Raw genomic sequence first — 15564 nt, forward strand, 5'->3', positions numbered from 1 at the left:
ACGGAGCTCTTCGTGTGCGTCCGACTCGCACACTTTCGACTTCTTTATCTTTACATAGTATAAAATAAAGTCGCTTCCCGCGTCTGTATGTATGTATGAACGCGTAGATCTTTTAAACTACGCAACGGATTTTAACGCGGTTTGCACCAATAGATAGAGTGATTCAAGAGGAAGGTTTATAGCAGCTATAGTTTAATTCTCAAAAAATTAGAGATCCCTAGAGAAATTGAAATAATGTGAATTAGGTCGGAAAAAATTCCTCTCATTTGAGAGTTTCCGAGGCAATGACAACTCAATGACCCCACATTAGTATCTACGTTGCACCCATGCGAAGCCGGGGCCCGGGGCGGGTATTGAATACCTAAACTGAAAAGTGACGAAAACAACCGCGAATTGCTTTCTCATGCTATTACTGTAGATGATTCTCTCTGAATGTTCACGACATACTTAGTTACCTATAGTGTATATATACTACGTGTATTGTACTGTAGTCATCATCATCATCATCACTAGGTATTATGATCAACCCATAGTCGGCTCACTACAGAGTAGGTACGGGTGTGTCCTCTTAGTGGGAGAAGGGTTTGGCCTTAGTCCACCACGCTGGCCAAGTATGAATTGGCAGACTTCACACACCTTTGAGAACATTACGGAGAACGACATGCAGGTCTCCTCAGATGTTTTCCTTCACCGTTAAAGCGAGTATTAATTTCTTAAAACCCACATAATTCCGAAAAGTTAGAGGTCCTTGCCCGGGATCGAATCCCCGACCTCCCGAATAGGAGGCGGACGTCGTAACCTCTGGGCTATCAGGCAATTATTCTGTAGTACCGCGACAGAACGATTGCAACACGGAGGCAATCATGGGTGTGGCGCCCGGCCTCCGGACATTGGCTTATCACAGAGTTTCGCCCAACTTTGTTTATCAGGCATGTGAGCATTGGCCCTTGGCTATGTTTGGCCAACCTTTGGGCCAACACAGTTGGATGTCAAGGGGTATCAACAGGCAGTATCGGTGCGAGCGCGGCCGGTTCTGGCTGTACACACTACACACTACACAGTACACACTACACAGTACACAACTACACAACTCTGCAAGTTTTCACTTTTCAGTAATCGCGTAACCGCAGTGAAAATAGCACGCATCTCGGTTTCAATAATAGTTTCGTAAAAATATTTTCGCCGGCCTTCTGTCGTCTATTTCGATTCGTTGTGCCAACATTTGCCATTTGGACCCATGTGAGTACATTTTTATTTTCGTTTATTTCGACTGAAAACTGAAAAAAATGGTTCAACAATCGAATAAATTAAACTCGCTGAAAATTGACAGGTAAGACTCATTTAAGAGATCTCTATACCGATGCCAACTGCCAAGATTGACTTATAGAGATCTCTTATTTAAGAGATACCTAACTAGGTGTTTCATTGGGGCCGATTCTTTTGTACACAATCTCTAAACTAAACTAAATTAACAGGTCTAAAAATAGTGCCATCCTTTTTTGTAAGCAACATTATGAAAGGGATGGCAATAGATTTAGACGTGCCATTTTAGTTTAGTTTAGAGATTGAGTACAATGGAATTAGCCACATTGTGGCTAATTCCGTTGTACACAATCTCTAAACTAAACTAAAATCTCACGTCTAAATCTATTGCTATCCCTTTCATAATTTCGCTCGCGGAAAAGGATAGCACTTGATTTAAACCTATTAATTTATTTTAGTTTAGAGATTGTGTACAAGAGAATTGGCCCCATTGTCCACTTATCTTTTTCTTTTTAATACTTACTTACTAATTGTTACTAAAAACTTAAATACTTTCATTTAAAAATACTTATAAAAAATCAGCAGTTCAGAATTAATTTTCCTGAAAGTTTGTTATTTTGGAAAACCGCTGAGCATTTTCGAAAATTAAAAATGTCTCTAAAAATGTTGGTTCATTAAATTAAGGGGAAACTCAAACCGAAAAAAATATTAATAGATAGCTAAATATTCCTAAGTATTTCTTTTATACTTAATTCAATCTGATGGTAATAATGGCTTTGCTTTACCAGTCGGTTCCAAATCTGGATCCGCCACAACTCTACGTCAATTTGATTCCTTTGTATCAAGTTCATTCGGTTATCGGTAGTTATTATTATTATTATTATTATTATTAGAGCCTCCAGATTAAAATGAGTTACTAAGAACAGTATCAAGTAACTTTAGATCTAAGGCTGAGATCCACCTATAGCGGAGCGAACTTTGATTTTGGTTAGACTTAGACACTGTTTGAAAAGAAACGAAATCTGTCTTTTTTTGAGTAAAAGTGAAAGTAGGCTCCATAAATCTCAGCCCAGGAATATTTAGATAGCATGACTGCAACTAAATACGAAGAAAATGATCAGAGACTAGATATTAAGTATTTGAATTGAAAGTGCGAGTTAGCTATCGTATGAATTCCACTCGCATTAGTGGAGCGCCGCCACCACACACTCGGCATAAGTAAACTAAACGCAAGCAGCAAAAAAGCAATAAATTAGCATTAATAACGTTGTAATGGCGACACGGACAGCATTCCGACTTGCGATGAGAACGATTAGGTATATAAGTATTATTAGCTAATATTTGATGAGGCGTCCGCGGGGGGCAGAGCTTCTACACAATCTCTACGATTAGGTAAATTGCACCTAATACACCCATTTACCGTCTCATTCAAACCTTTGAATTGGCTGATTATAATATGTACTTGTGTAAATTATACATAGGTACTTAATCTTAGAGTAAACAAAGCAAAAACAAGCGTGTAGTGTCAACACCTGTGGAACACCTGGCAGAAGCAAATCTTCCAGCCGATGATGCTATGCGTTCATGGCCGGGGCGGGGGGCCCGGGGCGGGGGTGTTAGTTTTTTCATTTTTTATTAGTAAGTTTTAAATCCCCATCTTAGAAGAATTGCTTCACTTTATGCTATTGAAACTTTTAATTAGACTCTAGACTAGTGGGGGTTGCCACTTGCCACCTGCCGCTTCTTGATTTAAGTGTTACCAGCTTAAAAATAATTTCGATATTTTTACATGGTAGTTGGCAGTCAAAGATCGTTAATTATTATCAAAAAATTCGGTTTTTGTTGTGGTGAAGAGTCTGTTTTCGAAACACTCGCATAAGTAACTGCTGCCAGTTGTAACTTGTATAGTGGCTATCGATCGTGCGTTTACATTAAACATTTATGAGCATACGTTGACTTGAGTATTAGACGCAAATCGTTGTAAGTAAAAACATCAATATATTGAGGCGCAGCGGTGACCCCTGTGCTGCCCCCTGCACGTATATGCACGTATAGCTACATGCGAAGGGAACAACACAGCTTCCCTCACGGCAATCTGTGCACTGTTTACCTTCGCTCGCGCTCAACGCAGGACGGATCAAATAAGATATGGTACAAGTATAAATTGTAAACCAAGAGCCGCGTTGGATTTCGACGGTTATACGGATAGGAGATCATTAATATTTAGGTGCATTTATAAACCTAACTAGCTGATGCCCACGACTTCGTCCGCGTGTCAGGATTTAAAAGGAATTCTTTGATTTTCCGGAACTAAATAATTGCCTAGATATAGAATAATGCAAGCTATATTATATTATGTATCGAACGTCGGCTAAACGGACTGGCCGTGAAAAGCTAGCAGACAGATAGATACACTTTTTTATAATACTTATTATAAGTATCTAAGTAGAGCTTAGCGATGTAACTTTGCGATGTGTCTACAGATATTTGCACTAGCTCTTTGGCTAGTAACAGTTAATGAAAGACGTAGATCTCGCTCGCGTGATTCCTATTGTCGCAGCTATTTGATAAATTGATGCTACTTACGTACCTAACTACCTACCTAGTACCACAGAATATATAATAGTATTAGTAGGTACCTACTCTACCTTCTTGTTGCAACATGTTACCTAGCTATGAAATATGTGTATAGTATATACTTTAGTTACTGTGTATATAATATGCAGGGTAAATTCTGTGAATTTTTTGAAAGGGCTATTTTTGGGGTCATTGCATTAGGACCAATTCTGTCAACTAGGGGAAATCCATTAGTTAAGTAAGTAGAGATGATTTAGGGAGGATTTCTTCTTCATTTTTGAACGATTTTCTACCAAAATACCAAAAACAATGAATTCCACAAAAACTACCTTAAGCTTAATAATCCAGAGTACTAAATATGAAACTGTTTTGAAAGCTGCTGTTGAATGAAATTGCAAATTCCTCAAAAAATTTTTGGTGGCGAGAATCGGTTTAAATCGGTTTTTTTTTAAGATAGTGTCGCTATCACACGTGACTCGCATCATGTGTCCACACTCACACAACTGACTGATAGTGTGAACAGGTCGCGAATGTTATCGCGAAGTAGAAATTCGTGTAAACATAGGCCCTCGTCTCATGATAACACGAACACACCAGTCGCCTGTGGAGACGAGTGCTTGTCTAGATGAGATGTTGAATCATATCTGATATTAATCTCTTCGGACGAACCCTTCGTATAATCGAATTACTTAAGTCGAACTGCACTCACAGGTAAGTTAGTCATTGTATCATTTTCCGTTCCTCGAAAAGCGCGTTAGGCCGTCTTACCCGACTATCAAATTAATATTAAAATCTGAAGAGTCTAATCCATACTCTACTTAGTGCAGGAAAACCTGGCCACGGTCACGGCCATGGGTACAGGTTCAATAAAACTGCCACAGGTACCCCTTCCAAGTTAGCCCACTTCTATATTATGTAAGGTGAGATCTATAATAGAGCGCACTTTGACTTTGCTCAGACCGAAGACAATTTTATATCTCTTACATAACTCTGTCTCGTTTTAACTCTGAGCTAAGTCACAGAGCGCTCTATAGGTCTCAGCCACTGCATTGTCATTCACCACTAGGTGAGATCGCAGTCAAGACCTCACATTGTCATCGAATAAAAAGAAATGTATAGATGCCCTAAGTTCGACGCATAGCTATCTGATTGTTACGCGTCTTTCTCTACAGTCTACAATTTACAAGGTAATTATCGCGTATTTATCTCGGTAAGCCTCCAGATAATGTAACGAAAGGAGATAACATATTCGCGGACATGTTTCAGCAAGGCCTCGAAATATATTTTGACTTAGGTAGCTACTTTGTAGTGATCAAAATAAAGTTAAAATAAAAACCGGCCAAGTGCGAGTCAGGCTCGCGCAATGAGGGTTCCGTACTACAGTCGTATTTTTTCGACATTTTGCACGATAATTCAAAAACTATGATGCGTGAAAATAAATAAAAATAATCTGTTTTAGAAGGTACAGGTGGAGATTTTTCCCCAAATGTCAGTTATAAGACCTACCTACCTGCCAAATTTCATGATTCTAGGTCAACGGGAAGTACCGTGTAGGTTTCTTGACAGACAGACAGACAGACAGACAGACAACAAAGTGATCCTATAAGGGTTCCGTTTTTCCTTTGAGGTACGGAACCCTAAAAAGAATAACGAGCAAACGAGCAGGCACTTAACCTGATGTTAAGTGATTACCGCCGCCATGAACATTTGCAGACGCAGTACGAGAGGAACCACCATTGCGTTGTGTTGCCGGCCAATCAGGAATCTGTTGATCCGCCCCTTGAATAACCCCATGGTGTAATCTAATGGGAACACCGCCGAAGGGAGTTGGTTCCACAGTTAACTTATTACTTACCAGAATGTGGGTAATTAGGCATCTTTCAGGACATGATGTCTGCAGTCACTAATCATACCTACCTACCTTCACAATTTATAATATCTGCAGTGCAATAAATTGTTGGTGGCATTCGGCGCGTTCTTGCTGATTATGATATGATATCTAACATTATCCACATACCTAAGGTTTATAACTCTTAACATCCTAATCTGAACTAAGATATACTAAACCTACCTATCGGTCAGACACTGTGAGACAGTAACTATCTGAGCAATAAGGCCGCCTTTGGATAAAATTGTTTTTAGCTTTTTTTTACATTCAGATAAGTACAAGTTAGCCCTTGAGTACAATCTCACCTGGTGGTAAGTGATGATGCAGTCTAAGTTGGAAGCGGGCTAACCTGGAAGGGATATGGCAGTTTGTATTAAACCCATGTCCCTTTGGTTTCTACACGGCATCGTATCGGAACGCTAAATCGCTTGGTGGCACGGCTTTGCCGGTAGGGTGGTAACTAGCCAGACCAGAACAGGTATTTAGAAATTATAAAATTCAAGTTCCCCCTGCCAGGAATCGAACCCGGGACCTCCCACTAATAAAGCTACAGCGCTTAGGTACCACTGCGAAAGGGAGGTCGTCAAAAATAAAAAAGGTCGTTCTTTATTTTTGTCTTGTTTATTTCATGTTTTGTATGCAATGAAGTTTTCTATCTATCTTTTAAGTTTTAATATATGTAGGAGGAGACTAGCTTATGCCCGCGGCTTCGTCCGCGTGGTCTACAGTAAAATTAGAAGTTGAATTTTCAAAAACTCTTTCTTAGGAGATCACGTCATAGCCATCTGCATGCTTTTGAGCCCGATCCGTCCAGCAGTTTGAGGTGTGCGTTGCCGTTGATAGATGCCAGTCAGCTTTTACTTTTATACCTATACTTACATAATCTTTAGATTATTCCGATTTAGATGATGTTGTGCTTCCACGGAAAAAATAAATAGGTACACACCTAAGGATGTGAGTTCGCTTTAGTTTCAAGTGACTATCAGTAAGACATCCTGTCAGAACAAATATAACTGAGTTGTCAGCAGGGGAGGTGGGGGAGACGGGGTGCGCGATCGCTTGCATCCGGCGACGTGTGTACTGCATCCTCTCACGGGATGCTGCACGCTGCACGCTGCACGCTGCACGCTGCACGCTGCACGCTGCACGCTGCAGACCGTCCCAGTCGACTGTATCGCATGCGCTGTCGTAAAGTCGTTACAATAACACGTTGATTTCATAGACTCTAGTTTTTATTTACACATATTTATACTTATTTAACTAAAGAGCCATGATAGCCTAGTGGTTAAGACGTCCGCCTCCTATTCGGCAGGTCGGAGGTTCGCTCCCGGGCGCACCTTTAACTTTTCGGAGTTATGTGCGTTTTAAGCAATTAAGTAAATCTAAATATATCATAGACTTTATTATAGTATATATTATAGTAGGTAATCATATCACTGAAATATATAAAAAGAAAAGCTGACTGACTGACATCTATCAACGCTGGATGGATCGAGCTGCAAGGGATGCAGATAGCTATTATGACGTATATATCCGCTTAAAGGATTTTTGAAAATTGAACCCGTAGACTTAGAGGGACTAAAAATAGGGGTTTGAAATTTGTGTATCCCACGCGGACGAAGTCGCGGGCATTACCTACTTGTTTGAACGGTAATCATAATCATTTATTTTGCTCCAATATGGTACATTATATTATTTACATGGAGTCTAAAAAAATTAGGTAATCACATAATTATCCTGACGACGAATATCCTGCCAACGGATTCATATGTCGGTGAAGGAATACATCGTGAGGAAACTTGCATGCCCGAGAATTCTCCAGTGTTCTCGGCGGTGTGTAAAGTCTACCAATCCGCATCTGGTCAGCGTGGTGGACATAGATAAATGACTTCTCTAATCTGTGGCCAAACCCTTCTAATTCTGAGAGGAGATCCGTGCTCAGTAATGAGTCGGCGATGGGTTCATGATGTGAACTATCTGTCGAGTGACGATGTATCGACGCGATATTCCCATTTAAGTTAATTGGACTGTATTTAAGTTAATGTTCGTAACATAACAGCGCAACACAAGTTACTTAATGTGCATAGAGCGTGATTTGCGCTAACAGGAAACTCGCGGTGTTTCATTTTTGGAGTTACTTACTTATATTTTAAATAACAAAATACTTAATCGTAATAATATAATAATGATCTTATAGGTACGAGTAGTAGAGCCGATAGCGAGAGAGAGAGAGAGTAGCGCGTGCCAGATGTAAAAGTGTAACGGAGTCTGGCAGGGGGCAGGGGGCAGGGGGCTGCTACGATAACACTGAGTCAGTATAATTATGGTAATGAATGACGTAATTTCTAATAGGTACTATTCTGAAGAAAATATATAAAAAAATGACTTTATACTTTGACGTAAGATTTTTTTCACCTTTGTTACCTGTTATCTCCCAAAGCCGCCATGATCTAAACTTCATAGTCGCTGATCGTTTCTCCCTGTGTTGGGGACAATACGCAGACAAACTTTCAGGTTTTATAAAATAACGAAGGTCTGGCATTCTCTCTCTTACTGCCGTACTCAGAGTCGCTTAATCGTTACTTAAGTTTAGTTAAAACGAAACAGAGCTATATCTCTCACATAAATCTGTCTTGTTTAAACTCAATCTTAAGTAACGATTAGCGACTCTGAATACGGCGGTTAGTCCATATAACTTGTCGATATGAAACTTAAATACCTACTTTGCATATTAATGAAAATGCCTTTCAAATGTCAAATATGTTCCAATTGGTGAAAACACAAAACACGCTCAACTTGATAAGCCCAAACCAGTTTCTTTGCAAGTTGGTATTGTAATTAATCTGTTATCTGTTTGTAATATCGCTCATTTGGGCAAATAAACTTTTAACAACGAATACTTCTTATTGAAGACTTCTTACAGTAGAGTAGTAGAGAGACCAACAAAGCCGGTTGAGATACTTTTCATCTAAATTTAGATTTTTTAAGAATTTTAGGCAACGGCATCGCGGCATCAAGACGAATCTAAATTCTAACGACGACGTATCATTTATTTGCCACAGTTGGTATATTTTAAACATTCTGGATCTTTTCTACCTACCTATACTGATACCTGACCTCAGGTCATACCACTTGGTCTGGACCCTTACTTCAGCAATCCCTACGGGATGTTTAAAATCTAAATAGCTACTTCTTCTTCTCAATCGTTCACTCTTCCCAGAGTGGTCGTGGCTATGAATTCTCCACCACTGCTGCCCGTACGAGCCGCCGCCAGCGACCTCTACCTAAATACACGCGGACGAGTTCGCTATTTGAATAATCTCAGAAGTGAAACGCTCTAAAAATACTAGTGAAAAGAGGTGTGCTAATAATAAAGAGAAATGATAGTATATTTGCGTCGAGCGAGGCGTGGCGTGGCGTGGCGTGGCGGCGGAGGCGTGCTGTGTTTGCGTCACGACACGACTGTGTACAGTAGATGCGACACGACGCACGCCCGACACGGTAAACACTCGGACTTGCAGTTTGCAGTAATTTACCGAGTGCATTAAGGATGATATACTTAGGTAGCAGTTGATTTACTGAGGCGAGTCGTAACTCGTAATGCGCAAATCGCATACAATGTAGTTAGGGCAGTGTTATAGAAGTAGATATTATTTTTCATGGTGAAAATATTAATTGGAAAAAGTACCATTAGAAATAATGATCGCTAAAGCTTTTATGATGGCTAAGGAACCCTAACCACTGCGTGTTCTGATACGCACTTGACGAGCTGTTTTCGTCAATTATGCGATGTGTTACAAATAGAATATTGAATCGTAGCACCAAGCGATTTGCAGCTCCGACTCGAAGCTGTGCGTGGAAATCTTTCTGTAGGCAACACAGAAAACCTGCCATCTGTCACCCGTGAGTGGAGGTGTGACAGTGGTAGCGGCGTCGGACGGACGCAGCGAGAAAAAAAGATGGACGATATAAAAGTAATTAAGCGAGATATAAGTACTAGGTGATTAATTAAGCTAGATATAAACTAAGTGGATGTTACTAGTGTACCTGAATATAAGACTGTGGATATCGGAACTGCGTTTGATTCATATTAGGGTCATCCCAAGACTAATAAACCCGGATTGGAGGTTAAGTTGTTTATATCAGAAGATTGGATGTGATTCATGCCCAAAAATGCGGGTCTATCCTGGAAGATGTTAAAAGTGCCTGTACAAGACGCATAGCAACATATTTATTAGGTACTTATATCGGAAAATATATGAAGAAACCTACCTGAACGAATAACAAAGTGAATATGAAATATAATACAAACTGCAATGGTGCTACACTATTACTTTGGGAGTACTTGAGTAGACCTGTATCGAGTTGGAGGGCTTGTCTCCAACGCAACTACTCAAGAGATTGGTTTGAGGAAAGCACCTTGCACTGTCTGGAACAAGCAGAAGTACGTAGGTCGATGGGTCCAATGCATCCATAGGTTGTATTGAAACGGTGAATCTGTGTACTTACCTTCTTACAGTGGATGTTCATTAAAGCATGGGTGAATATTAAGAGTGCCTAATGTTAGATTACTGCATCAAAATACCTAAGTAGGTATTTGATAAGTTACAATATTACCAATTGATACTTTTAGAACAGAGTAAGTGAAGGCTATAATTATTAATAGTAAGTAGATATCAGCATTATGACTTATTTGAGAGTTCAAAGTAAGGGATTATAGTTTTGTTCTGACCGCTTTAATGGATTATTATGTAGGGACATACCTAGCCCAAGATTTGATCTATGAAGTTATAAGTATTAATTTCAAGACTGGATGCAACGCACCGTAGTACTAACACCTTGTATTTTAAAATCGAAATAAGGTAATAAGTGATATGAAATACTTTAAACCAAATAGGCACCTACCTATATTAAAGTAGAATCAAGAAAACAATTAGATTATTATGTAGGTAAGTACTTGATACATGAGCTAGTGTAGAAATATAAAAAATAGAGTTTATTTGCTAGAATGTGGTACAATTTGGTCTTAAATCTGTTTTGATCTAACACATTCAACCAATAACTGAGTGTGCAAATTATTACCTATAGTACATTATCATAGCATAATAAAATGTGAAAATTTAGAATGAATATCTACTTAACTTTATCTATCTAGGAAGTAATGTTAACAATATAATTTTATTCAAGTCTTAATTTAAATCATTCAACAATCATTTTAAAAAAAGAAATATGTACATGTGCTTTAGTTAAAAATAGAAATAATAATCTTACAATAACAACGGTCATATCTACATCAATGGGTCAATCAATGGTTTTAGTGCAAAATTTGGGTTATATACAGGGGTCTGATATAATCAAGTAGGTATGTACTTGATACTGGTGTCACTTAAATGAAATATTTCCGAGATTATTCAACTGTTACCATTTTTTTCATGTTTTGACAACTTTTCTGATGATGTCCACGACCCTGTGACCCCGACTTGACGATGAGGTCGACGAATGTGAGATGAACAAGTGGTTTTGGCCTGCATCTGTGGTGGAGAAGTGCACATAACCTTCAAGTTGTGATTGGAAGCAGTCATGTACCTGCATGGATCGGATAAGAACACAGTAACTCTTGGTGTGAGGCCTGTTGTAATGATACAAAAAAAAAAAAAAAGCCATCCCGGCCTGCCTCATTATGATGGAGGCTGTAACCTCAAGGTATTGTTATGTAATACAGTAATAAGAAGGTAAGAAACATCTGAATACTACTATGGTTAATTGAGGCAAATCTAGTTTACCTAGTAACTAAAATAAAGTCTTAAAACTTTGAATTGAATAGTCTCAATATGAGTAGTTATTCTTCTTTAATTAAATAATTACATACTTAACTATACACATAGTAATATTTTAGTACAATTTAAGGATAGAATGCCTGAAATATGTGTCAGGTGCATGTGTTTTCATTACCTACCATTTAATGTAAGATTTTTGGATTTGGGTCTATGGTAGGCATGGTATGGTTGTGAGAATGATAGACAGTGATAGGGAGACTAATAGAGTCGATTGCCAGATGCACCCATTGAATACCTATCTACCGACTGAATAGTCTGTATTATGTACTGACAGACATAGATCAACCCGCAGGCCCTGCATAATCAAATATGATTTGAGTTCTCTACTAAGCTACTACTGGACATAAAGAAAAGATTTTGGAAAATGAGACCTGGGGTGGATCAGCTAATAAATAATTAATTGGTCCACTAGATAAAGTAGGTAACATTGAACCTATTTTGAATCTGTAGGTTTACTTATTCGACCAAATTAGAGTTATTAGATTACTTTGAATACCTAGTAAGTATGGGGTATGAAATATCAGGTTTGAATTAATCTAACTATGTACATACCAGAAACAGAAAGACATACAACACTCATGCTCACGAAAGTAGCCATGTGGATGTTGGAATTTTATTTGATTCTTATACCAATAAAATTTATATTAAGTGCTAGTATGTACTTTTGTTCCGTTTGCTCACCCTTGTGGAAATTATAAATTACATTTGCTGCAACCACCATTTAAGGAGAGGTGAGGTTATGAAAGGAAAATGAATTGAATCATTATTATATTAACCTAAAGTGAATTTAACTGATCAGATCAGATGAAAATAAATAAATGGACTTGAATTAAAATATTTATTTATCAGCATAACAGTGGTTCTTTCAAATGTTCTTAGAGTTTTATAATTAAAAAAGGTAAAATTATGTGAGCTATCACATTCATATAAAGTCACTAGTAGCTGACATCCTCTTATACTAATAGATGACATGCATTCGTGATTTTTAGAATTTGGAAAATAAAAATAATAATAAAATAAAAACACGTTTCCACTTCTCATGCTCGTAAGGTTCTATTTTACGCAGGCTATAAGAGGACTAAAGTGCGTTTCATGCTGTTATACACAAGGTATTTAGAGGTAAACAACAGTCTCTCTGAATGACATATGGATGAGAAAGAATTTATGTAATTTCTATGGTGCCAGTGAACTTTTGCACTTGTATTGAGGTTGCGACCTATACCTACCTACAAACTCATTACAGCACCCTCATTTAATCCCTACTCTTTTCGGTCAATCTATAGATATGTACTTATAGTAATATTATATTGTTACATTTCCTCGCAATCGAAGTGAAAATCAGTGTTTATAACTCGGCTCAAGTGGCTTGTTTGGTGCCCTTGTTGTACAATCTGCTTTCATAAATCAAAGCCTTTAGGTACTTACTACCTCGGAAAAACACACACTGAACAACAGGTTAACTACCAAGTACATCATATTTACTGTTGTTATTATTGGATTGGCTTACCAACTTAATAGATGATACTATCTGCTGTAATAATAGAAATTAGAAAGAAATACTAAGTTACGAAGTTCAATTTTTATGTACGAGTAAAGGAAACTTTAAAACATGTGTCTCTAATAACAAAAGAGAGTTACGAAGGTGTTATTAAATGAAGCGGCAATGACTGTGGCAATGTTATGTATAACAGGGTCTGGATTGTTGTATTTCTTTATATAGCCTACTAACACATAATTTTATCATATCGTTGTTTCTCGGGTATAAATAATGCACGAATAATTCGATCTCTGACTTAGGTTTAGATCTGAAATAAGAAATGAAATTGTCAGTATACAGAGAAGTGTAAATCTTAACCTTGCAAGCCCCATCGGATAAATAGTGGAGAAACTGATTCCCTACCTTTACTGCCCAAATTTTGACTAGCTATTTGACTTTGGAAAAAGGAGCTTATGAGATGCATATTTTTACTAAATAAATAAATTATTAATATAATTATTATAAACAAAAGACGGATTTGTCTCTTGTGTGTGTGCCCTTAAATTATATTAAAATTTCAAACGAGTTGCACAATTATTATCACCTGCAGACATTACACGTAGGGCGATTGTCTAAAACCTGCATCAATCATTATTGTTCTGATTGGCTGAATTTGTGCGATTCTTGTTGCAACAATGCATTGTGGCCAATAGTGAGCGAGCATTAACCAATCAGAGATGATTGCGATCGTGACATTGTAGCTGTCAAACAACCGCGGTAGAGCCCACGGTGAACTAAAGATGTTTACTACTGTAGATACTCCACAAATAGTTGAGAATATCGATTTGAGTGTTGAGTTCAATAGTCTCGATAACTAGTCTTTCAAATCATTAATCAAATTACTGAAAGCCATAAAGCAAATTAAGAAGAAGATTAATCAAATGAGATATTAAGGGAGCAAACACTTAGCGGGTTTGCCATAAACGTTGACACTATAATATTCATTCTATTGACTGTACACAAATAATCGCTTCTGGTGGCTGTCTTGGGGAAGCTAATAAAAAAAATGGTGTTTAATATTGTTATGATATAACGTGTCATTGTTATGAATGTGATTATTATTTTTAGACTCTAAACGAACTGACAACCAGTGAATAAGAGAAAAGGATACCGACTTATGTATGGACTTAGTCCTGGTGCGATAAGCGGTGATCCCTGAGAATATTAGAAACGAATACCGACTTATGTATGGACTTACTCCTGGTGCGATAAGCGGTGATTCCTGAGAATATCTGAAAAGAATACCGACTTATGTATGGACTTATTCCTAGTGTGATAAGCGGTGATTCTTGAGAGTATTTTATGATAACCTAACGAGCAAATAAGAGAGAAGAATACCGACTTATGTATGGACTTATTCCTGGTGTGATAAGCGGTGATTCTTGAGAGTATTTTATGATAACCTAACAAGCAAATAAGGGAAACGAATACCGACTTATGTATGGACTTATTCCTGGTGCGATAAGCGGTGATTCCTGAGAATAGTTGAAAAGAATACCGACTTATGTATGGATTTATTCCTGGTGTGATAAGCGGTGATTCTTGAGAGTATTTTATGATAACCTAACGAGCAAATAAGAGAGAAGAATACCGACTTATGTATGGATTTATTCCTGGTGTGATAAGCGGCGATTCTTGAGAGTATTTTATGATAACCTAACAAGCAAATAAGGGAAACGAATACCGACTTATGTATGGACTTATTCCTGGTGCGATAAGCGGTGATTCCTGAGAATAGTTGAAAAGAATACCGACTTATGTATGGATTTATTCCTGGTGTGATAAGCGGTGATTCCTGAGAATATTTTATGATGAACCAACCGGCAAATGAGAGAAAAGAATACCGACTTATGTATGGACTTATTCCTGGTGAGATAAGCGGTGATTCTTGAGAATATTTTATGATGAACCAAGTGGCAAATGGGAGAAAAGAATACCGACTTATGTATGGACTTATTCCTGGTGTGATAAGCGGTAATTACTGAGAATAGTTTATGTAATATAACTTGTCCCAATTGTGTCAAAGGTTGTCTATTTTATATGTTCCAAATGAGACATATTGTTATTGGAAAATTTAATTCATGTCCCAATTGTGACATACAGCAAGTGGAAATTTTTGATTTTGTAGCAATCGTGCCAAAGGAGGGCAGCATTGACTATAATATAGACCTAAGAATAAGGAATCAAGAATGACAAATGGAAGGTGGCAATACTGACGTAAACAATGGATCGTATTCCGGTGACAAAAGCTGGTCCTAGTAAGAACCAACAAACGAATTGGAAAACGGCTGACGAAGCGTCTGAAAAATGACGAACAATAATAGTCTGGTAAAACCTGATTCGATAATCCCGATGCGAGTGGACGGTGATCTTCAGTATGAACTTCAGCAACTGATCGGGTCGCGATGGTGACAAGAGGGAGTCTAGTTAATTTGATGGAAAACAAGCAGACTAATTCGGGG

At 38.0% G+C, this 15564-nt stretch overlaps 1 protein-coding gene across 1 annotated transcript in view; it reads left to right on the forward strand.

Annotated features, from left to right (window-relative positions):
- The first annotated feature begins 1015 nt into the window (after positions 1–1015).
- Positions 1016–15564, forward strand: part of LOC117993091 (hexokinase type 2-like) — a 57476-nt gene continuing 42927 nt past the window's right edge. Inside the window, exon 1 of the mRNA XM_034980822.2 lies at positions 1016–1239. The gene's annotated coding sequence lies outside the window, so the exon portion shown is untranslated. The remainder of the gene's footprint in view (positions 1240–15564) is intronic.

The sequence above is a fragment of the Maniola hyperantus genome, chromosome 23 (genome assembly GCF_902806685.2).
Source record: "Maniola hyperantus chromosome 23, iAphHyp1.2, whole genome shotgun sequence".
Taxonomy (NCBI): Eukaryota; Metazoa; Arthropoda; class Insecta; order Lepidoptera; family Nymphalidae; genus Maniola; species Maniola hyperantus.